This window comes from Bombina bombina, chromosome 3 (genome assembly GCF_027579735.1).
Source record: "Bombina bombina isolate aBomBom1 chromosome 3, aBomBom1.pri, whole genome shotgun sequence".
NCBI classification, from domain to species: domain Eukaryota; kingdom Metazoa; phylum Chordata; class Amphibia; order Anura; family Bombinatoridae; genus Bombina; species Bombina bombina.
In genome coordinates this window covers 117,611,889-117,632,524 of record NC_069501.1, presented here as the reverse complement: position 1 = coordinate 117,632,524, position 20,636 = coordinate 117,611,889, and positions in this window count along the sequence as shown.

Below are 20,636 nucleotides of genomic sequence, written 5' to 3'. Positions count from 1 at the left end.
AGCATTATTATGTTCAATCACCTACAGGATACAATACACCCAGACAAACTACACTGGTATGTATATCTACAGATTTCCTCATACTTAAACAATTACACCATACACCACAAACACCAACCAGGGACAAATCTTGAAAGGATGTGTAGGTCAATAGACAGGGAAAGACAGATGATCTCCAGATTATATATAGACATTCAAAGAAGCAAAATTAAAATCAAACCCAATATATTATTAAAATGGGAAGATGATGTAGGAGTCGTACTTCCAAGAGAAGATTGGTACCAAATTTTGTATAAGTCTTGTAAGGGACTGTTGAGCGCTGACCTGAGGGAAAACACCATTAAGACGATATTTAGATGGTACCTGACCCCGATAAACACATCCCACTACTCCAAAAGAAACACCAAATTATGTTATTGGGGATGTGGGGAGATAGGCTCCTATAAGCATATGTGGTGGGAATGCGTGGTAATAAAGGATATATGGCAAAAGTTGAATGAATTACTAAATTATACATTAGAGGAAAACTTTACATTAACCATGTTTCAGGCATTACTGAATCAAGGTTTTCCAAAAATTTATTCCAGCAATCAACAGATATATTAGAATACTATGCACAGCCACCAGAATTTGCATTGCCAGGCACTGGAAGGAAGGTACTCCTACTTGGACAGAAGTAAAGGATAAGATCCAAGACATATATATTATGTCTGAAGGAGCTTCTAGAATTCAGGGCACAGAAGAACAGTTTCAGGCAACCTGGTATTATTGGATCTTGAATAGTAGAGAACTAAATAGTTAAGAAGATAAAGAAAATAGTTATAAAATAGAGGGATTGACATATATAGAGAGATCCTGGGCCAGCGGGGGTTCTGGGAGTTGGTGTCCCAATAGAAGCGGTTAATTTAATTCAGTTAGAAGTATTTTGACCACACTGGGTTTTGATTGTTTTAAGTTCCAATGTTTATTTGTTTACTAGATACTAAATGAAAATATTCCCAAGGTTTATGTATGAATATGCATTATTAATTAAAGCTTGAAAGGAAAATCCTAATTGGAAACTATTCCAGAAATGTAATAAACAATGTTTATATATGGGTAATTAAGATGATATGTACCATTGTAACGTTTTATGAAAATTGTACACTGCATTCACCTTGTGGAATGAAATAAAACTTATTTTAACATAAAATAAGATATTGTAAAATGTATTAGTTTTTTGTTTGTTTTTTCTTGTTTTTTTAGCAGGGGGAAGTTCTTGTGACACAGACAACAAACATAAAAACAGAATGATGTTCTTTTCAGGATATGTTTACAAATCTAAAACCTAGAGGTAGGCTCATATGCTGATTTCTAAGCCCTTAAAGCTGCCTCAGTTTGTCACAACTAGACAGCGCTACTTCATGTGTTCCAGATAGATAACATTGTGCTCACTCCTGTGGAGTTACTTATTAGTCAGCACTGATTGGCTAAAATGCAAGTCTTTCAAAATAACTGAAATAAGGGGGGCAGTCTGCAGAGGCTTAGATACCAGGTAATCACAGAGGTAAAAAGTATATTAAAATAACTGTGTTGGTTATGCAAAACTGGGGAATTCTAAAACCAGTTATCATACTACAGTAAACTCTTTGCTGATTCAGTCCGTCTCTTGGTTTCCCTTTAAATTGATTATAACCTTAAAAGTTTTCACATAAACACATAGAAAGAGCAGATTAAACATTAAAACAATTATTCTTTGATGGACAAATAGTGGTGGTAACTCTTAAAATATTTTCTAAGGATATTCCTGTGATATCTGTATTTAGATACAATTAGAACAGATAGACGCTTTATATACGAGATAAAATCAATGTTGAGAGGGCACAACTTTTTCTTGAACCATTCATTATACCACTAATTTTAAACCAGCTATTCTGAAATATACAAGAGGATAACTGGACCTCATTACCTAGAGAAAACAACCCTCAAATCCAAAAAAAGGTTTCTATAAAGCTACTATAAAACCATATTCTAAAAGTGCCTGGTTTTCTAAGAAATCAAGGCATCATTTGTGTGGCAAATATACAGAAAAAACACTAATGATGATGTGTAAATGCAAAAAGATGCAAAAGATTTAAAACCGCATCAGCAAAAGGGTGTAAAATGGCTTTGCACTGAAAGGGGTCAAAGGTTAAAGTGGATGCTGCAAGCACAACCCAACCTAACCTACCTAGGTTTAGCTTTCAACAAAGAATACCAAGAGAACAAATCAATAGAATAAATTGGAAAGTTGTCTGTTTCTTTAAAGAGACATTAAACAATTTAGGATGGTAACATAAAATGATAAACTGTATATATTAAATAAAGTCTGCAAATACTTTATTTCCTTTTCCTGTAATTCCATTCAGAAATTGTGAGCTTTTTGGTTCCTGTTAGAAATTAAAGTGCAGAAAACTATTATATACCACACAGCCATTGGCTGCACACTGTAGTGACTTATTTATAACTGTCGCTAATTGGCCACAGCTGAGAAAGAAACCTAAGTTACAACATTACAGTTCCGATTGCTTTATAGACACTAAAAGTTTAAACTTATTTTGTCAATATTTAAACAACTAATGAACCTTTAAAAAAAATAAATCTACATGTTATTCTCAGACTAATATTTTCCTTGAATGCATTATTCTATTTAACATTTTTTTGTTTGCGTTTAATGTCCCTTTAAAACCTATTAAAGTGACAACCATTACATGAGTGAGATTCTTCTCACTGAACATTTTTATAAATTGCCTTGATATACTAAACTATTTTTAGGTATTAAAAGGTTAAACACCTCTGTTCTATTCTAACAAATCAGTGCAATTGTACCACTATCCAGCTTATGATTGGCTAAAGAAAATGAAACAAGTTTATGAATTTGAGGGATGGTGTAATTGACTTCTCCACAACACTTTTGTTTTTAAATCTTTAAAACATTTTTTTTTTCATATAATGCATTCATTTAATACACGCTGTCTTAAATATATGATAGAAAATTTAGACATTTCATGTCCCTTTAAATTTTATTTCACTAGCAGTTAGCAGTCTATTTCTGGCATTGCATTGGCTTATTCCTTAGTGTTTGTTTTAGATTCTTATCTGATGCATGAGAGGCAGTGATCTGAGTTAAGCAAGTACAAAGTCGCATACAGCACAAAAGCGAGACGTTGATGAATTTAGACTTAGATTTCATACTTTTTGTATTGTGAAAATCACCAAGTGTCCTTTTCCCTGCAAGAATTTTTAAATTTATTACATGAGCAACAGACATTGTTTTCATTGGGAATGTCTAATATAACAAAGTCATCAGATAACAAGGACCTGTATGAATACTACTATGAGTATGTGGATTTTTATTCATTGGATGGAAATGAACTGAAAGCTAATAAATGTGAGTATCTACACTATATACCTTTACTTTGTTATATGTCGATTTCCACTCCTCCTGTATCATGTGACAGTCATCTGCCAATCACAAATGCATATACGTATATTCTGAGTTCTTGCACATGCTCAATAGGAGCTGGTGACTCAAAAAGTGTAAATATAAAAATACTGTGCACATTTTTTTAATGGAAGTACATTTGGAAGTTGTTTATAATTGCCTGCTATATCTGAATCATGAAAGTTTAATTTTGACATGGGGGTCCCTTTAAGTTGTTCGCTACACAGGGACCTTATATTTATTTGTAGGATATTTATCGCTATTCTACATGTTTATTCCATTTTATTTTTAGCAAACTATTATATATTTATTACATTTACCTTGACACTATTACCCAGAAACTGATTAGGTTTTTTTTTTGTTTATTTTGTTGCAGTCTAGCAGTCTATTTTGTGTATACTATTCTGGAATCTTGCATATTATTTTTAAATGTTACTTATGTTTCCCTTCAATGCAATGCAGAGTTTAAAAATAAATGACATTTAACGAGTACTTTAATGTGTTACAGCATTTTTTTATTGAACTATTACTTGCTCAATGATATAACTATGCAACTTGCAAATTGGTTAAACACTTAGTTAAATTCAGCTCCAGAGCAGCAATGCACTAATGAGAGTTAGCCAAAAACATTTAGTGAACCAATGACAAGAGGCATTTTTGTGTAGCCACAATGACCACTTAGCTCCCAGTAGTGTAAATACTGCTCCTAGTATGCTTTTCAATAAAAGGTACCAAGAGAACAAAGCAACTTTTATATTAAAAGCAAATTGATGAGCGCTCCACATACAGTCTCTGCAACAACTATTCAACTCTGATGAACTTATAGCACAAAAGCAGCCATACACAATAGACAAATGAGAGTACCTGTGCTCCAACAAAATGTTATTTATGGGCACTGACATTTAATTTTCACCTGTTAGGAAATATTATTATTATTATTATTGTTATTTTTTAAGCATTTAAAAATGTAAAAAAACATTATTTGCTTGTGGGCAGTGCAAAGAAATGTCACCGGCCTGATTGTACCCCCAGGCTATAGATTGTCTACATACACCTGATCTAGAAATATCACTACATTTACTAAGATTGAAATAACCTTTTTTGGCTCTTCAGTTTCTATATTTTCTATACAGCCTATTCACTAAATCTTAGTTATCATTGTTCATTCTTATTGAATACATTATTGAATTAGACTGGCGGTAGGAAGTTTGGAAATACTTTTCTAGGTTTTTGTAAATGTAATGAAATTAACAGACGGCTAGATTACGAGTTTTGCGGTATGGGTGAAAAAGCAGCGTTAAGGCTCATAACGCTGCTTTTTCACTACTGCTGGTATTACGAGTCTTGCAGGCTTAGGGGCACCGCACACTTTTTTGGCTCTACTGCAAATATATGTATATTGGGCAATATGTGTAAAGTCTTTTTTCAATGGGACTTCCATAGCGCCGGTATTACAAGCTTTTTCTGGGAGGCCAAAAAGTGAGCGGTACAGCCTATCCCGCAAGATTCGTAACGCAATCTAAAGTCAGTAGTTATGAGTTTTACGCTACAAAGCATAACTAAAGTGTTAAAAGTACACTAACACCCATAAACTACCTATTAACCCCTAAACCGAGGCCCTCCCGATTCACAAACACTAAAATAAAATTATTAACCCCTAATCTGCCGCTCCAGACATCGCCGCCACTATAATAAACATATTAACCCCTAAACCGCCGCACTCCCGCCTCGAAAACACTAGTTACATATTATTAACCCCTAATCTGCCGCCCCCAATGTCGCTGCCACTATACTAAATTTATTAACCCCTAAATCTAAGTCTAACCCTAACCCTAACACCCCCTAACTTAAATATAATTAAAATATATCTAAATAAAAATTCCTATCATTACCTAAATTATTCCTATTGAAAACTAAATACTTACCTGTAAAATAAACCCTAAGCTAGCTATAATATAACTAATAGTTACATTGTAGCTAGCTTAGGGTTTATTTTTATTTTACAGGCAAGTTTGTATTTATTTTAACTAGGTAGAATAGTTACTAAATAGTTATTAACTATTTACTAACTACCTAGTTAAAATAAATACAAATTTACCTGTAAACTAAAACCTAACCTGTCTTACACTAACACCTAACATTACACTACAATTAAATTAATTAAATTAATTAAATACATTTACCTAAATTACAAAAACAAACAAACACTAAATTATACAAAATAAAAAAAGAAATTATCAGATATTTAAACTAATTACACCTAATCTAATAGCCCTATCAAAATAAAAAGCTCCCTCCAAAATAAAAAAAAAACCTAGCCTAAACTAAACTACCAATAGCCCTTTAAAGGGCCTTTTGCGGGGCATTGCCCCAAAGAAGTCAGCTCTTTTACCTGTAAAAAAAATACAAACAACCCCCCAACAGTAAAACCCACCACCCACACAACCAACCCCCCAAATAAAATCCTAACTAAAAAAACCTAAGCTCCCCATTGCCCTGAAAATGGCATTTGTATGGCCATTACCCTTAAAAGGGCATTTAGCTCTTTTTCAGCTCAAAAGCCCTAATCTAAAAATAAAACCCACCCAAAAAAACCTTAAAAAAACCTAACACTAACCCCCAAAGATCCACTTACAGTTTTGAAGACCGGACATCCATCCTTAACAAAGCCGAAGTCTTCATCCAAGCGGCTGGTATTGGAGTGCGGTATGGAGCTCAATTTTGCTCTACGCTCACTTCTTGCCTGCTAACGCTGGGTTTATAAAAACCTGTAATACCAGCGCTTTAGGAAAGTGAGCGGTGACAATAACGTGCAGGTTATTATCGCACCCCTCATACGGCAAAACTCGTAATCTATCTGAGAGCTCTCTAATGAGACATGAGGTTATATCTACATCCTGAACTATTGCAGGACAAGCTTTATATATATATATATATATATATATATATATATATATTGTCCTTTAGTGTCAGCTTAATTTTCCATCCTTTTGGTTTTATAATTTTAGAAGATAATAAAACAATGTGAAGCATAACTGCACATTCTCTTTGTTTCTCATATGCTAACTAGTAATCTGCTTGTCTATGTGTGTTTTATATTGATATTAGCACTAGCTGCACTTTCCATACTTTTGTATAAGACCTTTTTATGTAATTGGTTAGCCAGAAGGTTGATATATTACTTAATATTTTAATAAACAATGGTAGGTGAGAAATTATTTTTCATATTCAATACCTTAAATAATTGTGACTTCCCGTGTTTTTGACAGAATATGTAATTTATGGACTATACTGTTCGTTTTTCAGATAATACTTCTGGTATTGAAATACAATTTTTTTTTTCTGTATTGTAATAAAAATCTAAAATGAGGAACCACAAGGAAAATGGCTTTGAGAAAGTTGTCATAAGCAATCAATAACCCTGAAACTAATGACTATACAATGTAAAAAATTGAGATTTTGGATGAAAACTTCAATTACCCGAAAGCTTAAAGGGACATTGATCTGTAAAATTGCCTACCATTCAGTGTGTTTTCATTGATCCTTTATACCTACTGAGAAGTATTAAATTGTTTACAAATACATACTTTACCTTTAGTTTGTCATTTAAAATAGTTGATTTTGCCTGTTGAAACCATAATCTGTGCTGAAAACATGCAGTATGCTCTATAAAATAAGCTATGTAAGCAAAAGCCAGCAGCAAAACTCAACCTCTCAATGGGGGGGGGGGGGAGCAACTATCCTATTTGAAAGGGTGTTCCTGTAGTAGCTTTGAATCATCACAGCTGCTTGCCTGAGTACATTGTCCCTTAAATGAGCTAAGGCCAAGCATTGAATTTAAGTTGGAAACATTTTTATAAAATATCACTATGTATTGTGTAGAAATACTAATATCAGTTTGTCAATAAATACATTATCCTTATTTATAGGACAGATAACCATGGGTGTTTTAAAGATTTTTTTGGGGGGGTGCAGGCAAAAATAAATATGTCCCATCCAGTGGTGTATTTAGTTTTTTTTGCTGCCCTAGGCATTTACAATTCTGCTGCCCCCTGAACCACCAAAGCCCCAACAGACCAGAAATGCATGGAGGGTTCAAACAACCCCACTAGACAACCAGCGTTCATGAATTGATTCCAAAGAACAGTATAATGTCAAGGAACACAAAAACACACACACAGATATATATATATATATATATTTATATATATATATATATATTTACATACATACATACACACAAGTATGCAGACGCACCCTCCATCTTTCCTGCCTTGTGTAAGAGCCTTTCTGAGAAGCTCCCACCCTACCTGAGCAGAATGCTCTCCCCGGCTATTCCCACCTCCTATAACCTCCGATCCAGTACCAGCACATTATTTAGTTTGCCTCAATACAAAAAGAAAGCAGCTCGATCCTCCTTTTCCTACAGAGCACCACAATTATGGAACGACCTCCCGCACACTTTCAAACCTTCCCCAAGCCTAATATCCTTTAAGAGATCCCTCTCTACATATCTTAAAACAGAATGCACCTGTCATGGTTGATTATATATTTCCTACCTGTTCTATGTTAAATTTTTGCATATATTGTGTATTATTATTGTTTTTGTATTTTATTGTACCCTATTGTATCAATGCAATGTTTTGTTATCCCAGGACATACTTTAAAACAAGAGAAATCTCAATGTATCCTTCCTGGTAAAATATTTTATAAATAAATAAAATAAATAAATAAATAAATATACATGGCTATTACCAAAACAAAAATTAGACAAATTTCACAACATTCAATTTTATTGGGACTAATTCAAACATACACAAAAGTCAGTAAAATAGTCTGGGTGACTGGGGTCTTCGTTCTTCTGTATTCATCTTTTCAATATGTTGTATATCAGCTTCTCTCATTTTCATCTTTTGTATGAGAAGCATAAGCAGGAGATATAATATTTCCATCCACCTTATAACAAAGTACAATATTGCAAACATTATTTAATACCATGACACATGCTGTTTTTTCTGTTTTGTATTATTGAATTATTGTTCAATGATTAACATTTGAAAATTGAATGAAAGAATAAATACAAAAAATTGTATAAAAATGGAATATACATATAAAAATATAGTCAAGTATCCAAAAATATTAATATACACCCAGATCAATATGCTATGTGTTTGCCTACACTGTCCTATCTTAGGGGCAAATTATGAGTGGAGCACAAAGGTTTGTGCCCGAGCAATAAGGGGTTTATTGCCGAGGTTTGCGCTTGTCTGGCTTACCGCCGGTATTACGAGTTGAAAGTAAACGCGATCGCTTGAGCACAATCACGATTTACGCTAGAATGATTATCGCAACTTTAGAGCTCTGGTTAACTGTTTCAGGAAACATAAAAGTTGCACAAAACACAACAAAATACATTAGAAAGTACAGTTTTACTCATTATAAACTATCTTAAAAAAATATTGCACGCAAAAGTTATAAGAACTCAAAGATATGAGATCTCAGGTGTTAGAAAAAGATAGGTAAAGGGCTTTAACATAGACATACATACATATACATGTCTAAATATGGATATATATGTATTTATATGTGTATTTATGTATTTACAGACATATATACACATATATACACATATAAGCACATTAATACATATTTATACATAGAGATATATTTAAGTGAATTGGAGTCCTTTGCAATAAATTATGGTAAAGTTCGGTATCTTACTTTTCATTAATACATAGTTTGTTGCCCAATTAGTTCACATATTGTTTTTCTCTAAATGAAGTATATTTAAAAATGTTATAAAATGAAACCTTTATTATTATGAGTATTGCGCTGTCGGCTCCCCTCGCTTGAAGAAATCACTTCATACCTTCTATTTCTTTCTCCTTACGTCCAGCCAATCCTGATCTTGCAGTAGGGGGTTGCGCATGTGCTATTTTCATTCACTATCAGGAGTGGGCTTAGAGAATGATGTGTACAGTGGGTTAAACCTCTGTACACATCACGGACAAGCCCAAGTTTGGAGCGCAACGGAACATGATCTAAATCAAGAAATAAAAAAAGGTTAACATATAAAAAAAACATATATATAAGTATATTAATGGCATTTATGATTTTCACATTACTTAGTGTTAAATAGATGAGAACATGAAAAAAACATATTTATGCAATATTCATTCTTAATATAGATTTTAACTATGTATTTTCTGTAAATATTTCACATTCTAATGCTCTGCACATAGCAGAATATGTTCTATGTATTTCTAAATAAATATTTATATATATATATATATATATATATATATATATATATATATATATATATATAAAATCATCGATATACCGTATATAGGTATAAATATATATTGTACAAAAATACCATCAGATATATGTAGAAATATTGATTTATGATTAAATAGAACATATTTTGCTATGTGCAGAACATTGGAATATGAAGTATTAATATTTTCACACTGAAGGTAACGTCGGTGACAAGTCTCACGGTAGTACCCGGCATACCAGCATTTGATGACGAAGGTAACACTGTTACTTAACACTTTCTATTGGTCCGAGCTGCATTTAAGATCCTGGCATTATTGAAACAACACAAGGTATTTGCAGCTTTAACTTTGCATTTGGGTCAGTGTGCAGATCTCGAGAGGGGAACTCTCTATGCTGAGTCAGTTAGTACACCGTGAGTGAAATGTAAAGGGTGTGAGGTTGGACCAGCATTGTAAATATATCTCCCTTTAATATAGTCAATTATACCTAACAATTGTGGCCATCCACACGACAGCCTCTATGGAGGGACATTCAGATGCACAATACTGATACTATTATTGCAAATTCACGCTTCAAGTGATATCAAGTCATAACAAGTGTTTCATGTGCTTTTTGTCTCTCCGTGACATGCAAATCAAGGATTACAAATATTTTTAGCATTTCCCATTATCTGGTGACTGTAACATAACAGACTATTCACAAAGTAACCGGAAAAGAGTGGAGACTGTAACATAACAGGTTATTTACAAAGTATCCGGAATAGAGTGAGATGGACTTGTTCCAGTAACCTTTTCAATATCTCGGATATATTGGATGCTACTTCTTGTTTTCATAGATAAAGAATTTTCCTGATTTGTTCAAAGGCTGAATAGTCACTTGATTATTTACAGGTGGTGCTGGTCTTCACCCCCTGGGGACGCCCTGGGGGTGTTATGATTATTCTGTATATTTATTTTGTAATAAATTATTGTTTGCAGTATGGTACGGATATGTATGGTGGATGGGGTATGTGTGGATCTGAGTGAGCTTAAATTCAGACTTTCCTGATTCATTATTGCATAGTGTGAAGCAATATTCCCTATTAAAATCCTTTGTTGAAAGATTTCTAAGACTCATTGGCTGGGATTTATTTATATTATATTATTATTGAGTCAAGGACCAGACTCTGTCCCGTGCCGGAGCATATTGCATTTTAGGCTTAGTAGGTGGCGCGGTCACTGTTTTGGTATTGAATATATATATATATGTATATATATATATATGTATATATATATATATATATATATATATATATATATATATATATATATATATATATATATATATATAAAATCATCGATATACCGTATATAGGTATAAATATATATTGTACATAAATACCATCAGATATATGTAGAAATATTTATTTATGATTAAATAGAACATATTTTGCTATGTGCAGAACATTGGAATATGAAGTATTAATATTTTCATGTTGGGGTGTTTCTTTCCTCTTTTTTTGCTCCATTGACCTCTATGGGGGAATACGTGAATGCGCACGCGATATTGTAACTTCTGCATTTTACACTCATTGGGTTAGGGTGAGAGAGAAAAAAGTCTACTTTCAACTCATAATACGAGCGCAACCCGACGCACGTAAAAAGCTTACTTCTAGCACAATTAACACTCCAGCGGGTGCGCTCCACTTGTAATTTGGCTCTTAGTGTGCTCTGTATTTTTGTTCCTTCTGTATCAAATAGATTTTTAAAATCACAAATGAATAGGAATATAACTAAAAGCAAACTTAGCTTAGGTGCAGGGTAAAAAATAATTAGCAGCAAAAAGAAATGAATATTGTGAAAATGTGTAACATATCCAGCCTAATGTCACTATCCCTTTAAGAATTCCTTCTCTGACTGCTGCATTTGGGCAGTATTCACATTCAGCTTGCTTGCCTGCCTGATTAATCATTCATGCACCTGATTACCTCAGCCTCTTTTTAAGCCTTCTCAGGTCTAATGTGCTTTTGCATTAACATTGAAGTTGTGATCCTGAACAACAGAGGTCTGTGACTGTTTCCTGCATGAACTTAGCAACTATTCCAAGATACAGCATTTTCTATTACCTATGCAAAATATCATCAAACCACAAGTATCAAAAATATCTCCATTCTGTTTCCTGGACACAGCTACTTAACAAATCTCTTAACTTTATTATAAATCAATTATGCTTTTGCTTACCATCACTCTCTAATTACAACAGCTTACTCAGAACTTTATAACTATTTCTCTGCTACTAGTTGTCATTGCTGAAATATCCTGCTGCTATTCAGAACTCTGCATCTTTATGTTCAGTTAAAAGCTTTCATGTGATTCTTCAATATATGCACAAAACAGTAATTAATGCCTAAGACTTGCAACCTGTTTATGACCTGTGCTGCTCTGCTAATTACTGACATACAGCTCTTTATAATATTATGTACTGTGAACCTGCAACAAACCAAGTTTGCATTTATAAGCACAAACAATGCCTAAACTTTCAGCTTGTCTAACTACCTGTGCAGCTGTGCTTAACTCTGACATACAGCTTTATATAATATTATGTACTGTGAACCTGCAACAAACCTAGTTTGCATCTAAGTGTCAATCTTCTACCAGTTTACTCTGAAATCTGAACATTCCACATTGCTATATTTTTCTCTCATTGAATCCTGCAGCTACTTCTATTAACTAACTATAGGTCACAGTGAAGCCAGAAAATATTGTAAACAAATATTGCACCCTCCATTAATTCTTCAATAACTTCTAGCAACTATGAATCACAGAATATCATCTATCCACGTCCAGGATACTCTTCCCCGGGTCAGGGGTCGGTGTCTTCAAATCCCTACCACTGCCCCGAGGGTCTGTTTCCTGAGCGCATGTACAACGGATCATGACAAAATGATCTATAAATTCAGTATTTGGAGGGAGGGACAGGTATGTAGGGTTGTAAAATACATTACAATATAGAAGTGTACGACATAAAGCTAACATCAGAGTTATGATGTGGCATTGAGCCTTTTCTTTACTTTTTTCATGTAGAATAACATCACAACACAAAAGAAATTGTATTTTTAATTCCAGTCCTGCTGCTTGTTTGTATGTTTTTATTTTCAAGAGAGAGGAACAATTTCAAGACCCACATAATTTTGTTGTCTTTTAATTTGGCTTCAAGAAGGTTACAACATTGTATCTTTACATCAACCACGTGACTCTCCATTTAAAAAAGGAGACTCACCTCCTTCCATTTATGGTGTCATGTAAATCATTTTTGGGAGGGAGAATTGAACCTAGTTGACGCATGTGGCATCTTGTAGCTTAAAGGGACAGTCAAGTCAAAATTAAACTTTCATAATTCAGATAGGGCATGCAGTTTTTATTTTTATATATATACATTTTTATTGACTTCCAACAGATTTGTACATTTGAAAGGAAAACAGGAATGAACAATTCCATACCAAAAATCAATTCATAATCAATGAAAAGTTATTATACCTGGTTTACTACTAGACAAAAGAAATAATAAAACAAAAAATAAATGAAGGCAAAGGAGAAATGAAACCTTTCTAGTGTATGTAAACCATAAAAGTCTCACGCTCTAACTTCCGCTAACATTTCATATTCTTTGAAATTTTCTGTTGGAAATTTTTTTTTCTTTTTTTTCTCTGTATCTTCTCTTCTCCTTTCCTTTTTTCCAACCCCAAAGGAAAACAAAAAAACAAAAAACAAAACCAAACAAATCCAGAAATAAAATATTACCATAAACCTAACAGTACTAATTCTGTATTTCTAAATGGGTAAATTAAATATTCAATTTCACTTGGGGGAAGAGATTTGATAAAGACTGACCACTTTCTAAAAAATCGAATAACGTTGTTTTCATCATTTAGGTCAGTATCTATCTGTTCAAGGATACACTGTTTTTTTAAGGCAGTTTTTAACCTCTTGAATACTGGGGGGTGCCCTATTTTTCATTTTTTTCAGGATTAAATATCTTACTGCTAGAATAACTAAATTTACAATTTTGGTGTTTATAAGTCGGTTGTGCGAATCCTTCCAGAGATATACTATGTGTAGCGATGATAAAATAGGAGGTGAAGTTCCCATTGCCCCAAGCCAGTATTGTATTTTTAACCAAAATTGTTGCATAATTGTACAATCCCATAGCATGTGTATGAGATTGGCTGAAGGTAAGGAACATCTGGGACAACAGTTAAAGTCAGAACTCCCACATCTGAAGCCCTTCTCAGGAGTAAAAAACGTCATAAGCAACAATTTTATATGAGATTCTCTCCATGTAGATGAGAGGGTAATTCTTGAGACCTCAGATATTGAAAATTGGATTAAACCAGGGTCCCTGCAATTCTGCGGCAATGCCGCTGCCCATTTAGTAGATATTTTTTCCAAATTCAAATCTCCTTTTAAAGAACTTAGATCTAAATAACTAGCAGAGATTGACGTGATACCATTTTTAGTTAGAGCTAACCATTTTTCTATAGCCCCAGGTGTCCAGTTCCATCCAAAATTATTTACTAAGCTCAAGGCAAAGTGCCTTGCTTGCAGATAGGTGAAAAACTCCTTGTGTGAAAGGATGAACTCCTCTCTTAAAGAACCAAAAGTTTTTATAAATTTCCTGTCAAAATCCAATAACTGAGAGCTTTTATCAAGACCCAAAGCCTCCCATCTTTGAAAAGGAGGTGATTGGAGTCCGGCTTGGAATTGCGGATTACATGATAATGGCATAAAATTGGACACGCAGTGTTCTACATTAAGGAGTTTGCAAACTTTCCACCAGGCCTGGAGTGGATTAAACATAGTCCTCATTTTTTTCACCTCTCTAGGTATAGAGCTGGGAGTACAATGAATAATTGCTGAGGGGGCATATGGAGACAATGCATTTTTCTCAAGTTCATTGTCAGTCACATAATTTCTCTCGGCAATCCTGTCCATAATCAGACGAACCTGATATGCATAATTGTATATCTTGATATCAGGCAGGGCTAACCCAGCATATTTTAGGAAGAGATAATTTAGATAAAGAGATTCTGGGCTTTTTATTTTGCCAAATGAATTTTCTTAGAGCAGTATTAAATGTTAAAACATCTTTTCCTTTAAGAATCAAAGGGGTATTTTGTAAAATGTATAATATTTTAGGGAGGCACACCATTTTATAAAGGGCAATACGACCAGATAGTGAGAGAGGGAGGTTTTGCCAATTTTTCAAATTGTCTTTAATTTTGTTCAACACTGGAAGGATGTTAAGATCGTACCACATATCTGGGTTGGAAGAAATCATAATACCCAGATATCTAAAATAACTGGCCACTACTCTAAATGGTATATTCAAAAGGGAATCCTTAGATTGCTTGATCCAGAGAAGTTCGGATTTTGAGGTATTCACCCTATAGCCCGAAAAGGAGCCAAATTGCTCAATAATAGATACTAATTTAGGAATGTTTATAGAGGTATTAGAGATATATATTAAGATATTATCGGCATATAGTGCGATTTTCATCTCTTTCTTACCAATTTTGATACCATTGAGATGTTGTCTAATAAATATGGCTAAGGGCTCGATAGAAATGTTGAAAAGAAGGGGAGAGAGAGGGCACCCCTGACGAGTTCCTCTTTTGAGAAAAATATCTGGAGAGATCAAATCGTTAACTAATAATCTGGTGGAAGCTGTTTTATATAGATTGTTAACAAAGTTAAGAAAGTTGCCAAAGAAGCCAAATTGTTGAAGAGAATACAGCAAATGATCAAAATGGACTGAATCAAAGGCTTTCTCAGCATCTATCGAGATAATTGCAGAGTCAGGGGCATCCCTCTCTTCTCCCCTCTCCACATCCTCCTTAGTTTTAAAATAATCTATAGTAAGGAAAAGTTCCCTTATCTTAGCAGATGAATTTCGTTTAAGTATAAAACCTGCCTGGTCTTTATGAATAATTTTAGGGAGGAGTGTTTGCAGTCTTGAGGCTAAGATTGATTACATTATTTTATAGTCTGAAGTGAAGAAAACAGGAATCCAAGCGCCAAATTTAAAAGTTCAAAATGCTTTATTATCCAAAATATTTAAAAAGTCAAAACGCCATCAATTATTTATGTCCAAAAACATGGTAGAAAGATAGAGCTGGGGACACTGAGTCCTTGCTGTACTGGCTTACGCGTTACTTGACATTACTAGTCTCTATCAGTTTCTTGTATTGTATACACAGAGTCCTGCCCCTTTGATTTTAACCTATCAAAACACACCAGTTTTTTGTTATAAGCCCAGCTGTGTGAATAGTTTCAATCAGGCTAAGAGTAAGGCTACGGCCGAAACGCGTAAGCCAGTACAGCAAGGACTCAGTGTCCCCAGCTCTATCTTTCTACTATGTTTTTGGACATAAATAATTGATGGCGTTTTGACTTTTTAAATATTTTGGATAATAAAGCATTTTGAACTTTTAAATTTGGCGCTTGGATTCCTGTTTTCTTCACTTTAAGTTATTTTGCCGGTTGTATCATTTTTGGAATCCACTCAGTGCCTGAAGATTCAATCCTGATGACCGGACAGCCAATAGGAGGAGGGGAAGGGAACGCAGGTGTGCATGTCATGTGACCAGGAAGTTTGGAGGACAGCGACGAGCAAGCAGAGGGGATCGTTTATATACGGGCGAACAGGCATCATAGTTACCTGGTCAACACCTGACAAGAGAGGTGTGAGAAAAGAGAGTTTGGCTGTCCAGGACCGCCGTATACGTTACCCCAGAGGCAACGGATTTATCTCCTATCCAGCTTGATAAGGATCCACATACGGGAGTAACGCTTCACTGTAAGCATAAGAAGAGGAAGTGGCAACTCTGTTTATGATTGTGTGTGCTTTTTGCTATCCTCAGGACCTTTCTATGCTGTGATTTTTGAGTGATTTTTGAGGAATACATTTACCCACAGTGTTATGTATCTTGTCCTGCTGTTAGGATTTGCTAAGTTATTATAGAAAACACTACTACAACAGCTTACTGCTAATGTAGGACCACTCAGTCTCACACCTTACCTCGGATTCCCACAGATTGAACTTAAGGGAACCCTGATATGCTCATTGATCTGAGGGTCACTACAGCAGGGTAGCTGAGTGAATACGGAACCTTCACGCAACAATGACTGCTAGCAGCAGAAAGGAGAGTAATTCATAGAGGATAGCAGCTTCAACAGTAGTGAAAGAGTTAATTACTGCAGGTGCTTAGATTCACTCACACAAGCAGTGTAACATAAAGTTTATACAGAAGGCTTAGACAAACACACCAACAATCACACAGCACTTTGTTATCTGAGTGAACTAATCAAGCTGAGAGCATTATATAATCCATAATTTGATAATGAATATTAGTTATATCCAAACTTGTTCAATGAAAGCATAAGAAGATATGTTGGTCACATAAAACAGATAAAGTTGAAGTTATACAAACAGTCATTTGCGAACAGATATGAAGGTAGACTGTGATAAAGACTGAAGTATGCTTAGGAAGTCCGTTTATGAAAGAATGGTAGCAATATGTATCTTTGTCACAGTTATTTGTATCCAAGTTAGTAAGTAGAGGAAATGGTTTTAAGCATATTTGTAAACTGTAGCATATATGATTCCCCAGCAGGTGAGCGTTACACAGTTAATATGGCAAGCTTGCAGATAAATGAAGTTACAGTAGTACACACAGTTCGTATAATGCAAAATATACAGACCAGTATTACAGGAGATGGCAATGAGCAGAGTAATACTGTTACCAGACAGCAAACAGTCCCAGCGGTACCACAGAGAGCCTGAGTCGGAGCCGCGGCGGGAGAATGTCAGGCGTGACGTCACACGCTGCAGGGAGTAACTTCAATACAGGAGAGACAGAGAGGTTTCTGACTGAAATAAACGGTGAAAATCTCCAGGCACAAAAGAGCACAAGCAGGTAGATTCAAGCAAGCAGAAACTCAGGGTGAGTTTAGAGAGCAATGTAATGAAATACAAAGTTGTATAAACGGCTAGGTGTCTTCAGAAGCAGCTTGTCACTGAGCAACAATTTACCAAGCAATGAGTTCTGTTGGGAGGTGCCTTAAATAGGGCTAGTGAGTTCACTTTCTTAAAGGTACAGCATGAACAGAGATGAAACCCTGACACCTGCTTAGTGTGCTATATCTACCCCGGTCACTCATGCTAAAATGTTTTTCACTATGCCTGACCAGTGCAGCTTAGCAAGTGTCTCCTTGATTGCACCATCTGCATAAATCTTCTATAAGAAAGCCGGTCAGTATTGCAAAGTAAATTTGAGCACACCTGCTACCCGCTCCAACAGTTTTGTGTATCCCCAGGATTGGTACCCCCCTAGTCATATTTTGTTTTTCAGGGGTACGGTAGGCTAATAAGCACATTTAAGGGAGTTCCTTCTTCTCCACATTATTTTATAGTCCACATTTAACAATGCTATGGGCCTATATGATCCTTTCTTATCAGGCTCCTTCCCTGGTTTAAGTATTAAGGTAGTATATGATGCCGTGAAACTCGATGGTGGAGTATTACCCTTTATAAAGATGTCATTGTATAATAAAGATAAGTATGGCGATATTGTTGAGGAGAGCATTTTATTAAATTCGTTGGGAAGCCCATCTGGGCCCGGGGCTTTGTTAGAGGAGAGGTCTTGAATTGCTTTAGATATTTCAATCTCAGATATGGGAGAATTAAGGGGTTCAACTAAGTCTGAGGGTAAGGTATGAAAGGCAATTTTTTCCCAGAAAGTTTTTTGTTCACGAGAATTCAAAATATTTAAGGAATACAAATCTTGGTAATATTCTGAAAAATATTGTATAAGTTCTTCTGGTGTTGTTATTGTTTTACCTTCTTTCTGTAGCGAGTCAATAATTGGGGATTGTTTCTCTCTTTTTACTAGTTTGGCAAGAAGTTTTAATTCCATGTCTATATAATCTGGCTTGAAATTTTAAGTCTCTCTGGGTAGTTTTATATAAAAGAAAGGAATCCCTCACTTTCAATGCTTGCACATATCGTGCCCAATTTTCAGGCGTTTTTTCTAAAAGATAAGAGTTGTATGAATTTCCCTAGCCTTGAGTTTTTTGTTCTACTTATAATGTAAGCTAAGATCTCTCCTCTCAGTACTGCTTTTGCAGTTTCCCAAAAGATAATAGGGCGATTTATATATTCTGAGTTGAAAGAGGTAAATTCTTGAAATTTAGTGTTTAGCCAATTCTTAAACTTAAGGTCTGCTGCTAGGTAGATTGTAAAAAAAAATCTGGAGTATCTTGGAGTAGAGTTACTAGGATGAAATTCTAAGGAAACCGGAGCATGGTCTGAAATACAAATAGGAAGGATTCCCGCAGTTAGCGTTAGTTTGCATAACCTTTCATCTATAAGAAATAGGTCGATCCTAGATAGAGACTTGTGTGCCTTAGAAAGGCAGGTGAAATCCCTGGAGTCTGGGTTCTGTGTTCTCCATATGTCTCTAACCCTAAGGTTCTGAAAAAGTTTTAGAAACATTTTAGATTCTAGATTGTCTCTTTTGGTTCTAAGAGAGGGGCTCTTGTGTCTTACTCTGTCTAGAGGATATTGAGGCGACATGTTGAAATCGCCTCCCATTATTAAGAATCCCTCTGCATAGGTCATTATATTAGCTTGAAGTGTATCCCAAAAGGGAAAACTAAAAACATTGGGGGCATAAATGTTACAAAATGTATATAATGTCATGTCTATTTTGACTTTTGCCATTAGGAACCTCCCCTCCGGGTCTATTTTTGTATGAATAATTTGGTATTTTAACTTTTTCCCTAATAAATCCCCACTCCTCCCTTTCCTTGGTTACTAGGTGAAGCAAGAACATCTTTAACCCAGGAACAATTTTAAGTGAGTTTCCTCTATGAAAGCGATATCTGTGTTTATTTTTCTATTATGGTTTTGCGTTTAATAGGTGATGTTATGCCCCCAATATACCAGGAAACTAGCTTAAAACCCTTTATTGTTTCTATCATCTTAAAAACAAAAATAAATCCAAAAAAAAACCAACAAAAAAAAAACCTCCCCCCAAAAAAATCGCAAACATGGTCCAAAAATTGTAGGCCTGTTAAGGCCTTCGAAACAGCTTTTGTAATCCTAGCCATAACCTGAACCTTGTTTAGTTATTATGTATTTAAGTAAGTTTTAACTTAAAGCCCTATCTTGTTCCGTCGAAAGCTGTTGAGTAATAAATCTTTCCGCTTCCCTGGCAGAGTCAAAGAAATGTGTACTGTTATCAATTATTATTTTCAACCTTGCTGGGTATATGATGGTAGCTCGGTGACCCTGCTTTATCAGCTTGGTACATATTGGGGCCAAGTCCCGTCTTTTAGCAGAGGTCTCTGCTGAGAAATCCTGGAAAAACATAATTTTAGCATCCCCTAGAAATATAGACTGATTCTTTTTAAAATACTGTAATAGTAAGAGTTTATCTTGATAGTTGAGTGCTTTAGCAATGATTGGTCTAGGTCTAGCGTCCTCTTTCTCTGGGATTTGCCATCCTAGTCTGTGGGCTCTCTCTAATACTATCCGCGGATGTGATTGGGGAATTTGTAAAAGTTGTGGCAATGTTATAGTTAATAATTTATCAAGATCTTCATATTGTTTTTGTTCAGGTACACCTATTACTCTAAAATTGTTGCGTCTAGCGCGGTTCTCTAGATCTTCTAGTTTTGACTGAACTTTTGTGAGTTTAAAGTTATGGCTTGTCATATTATCTTCCAAATCTGAAATTCTTTGTTCTGCCTCTGCTAACCTGTTTGAGAACTGGCGGATTTCTACTGTGAGTATATTTATGTCCTGTTTAATATCATTCTTAAGAAGATCAAATTTTGGTGTCAGAGCCTCT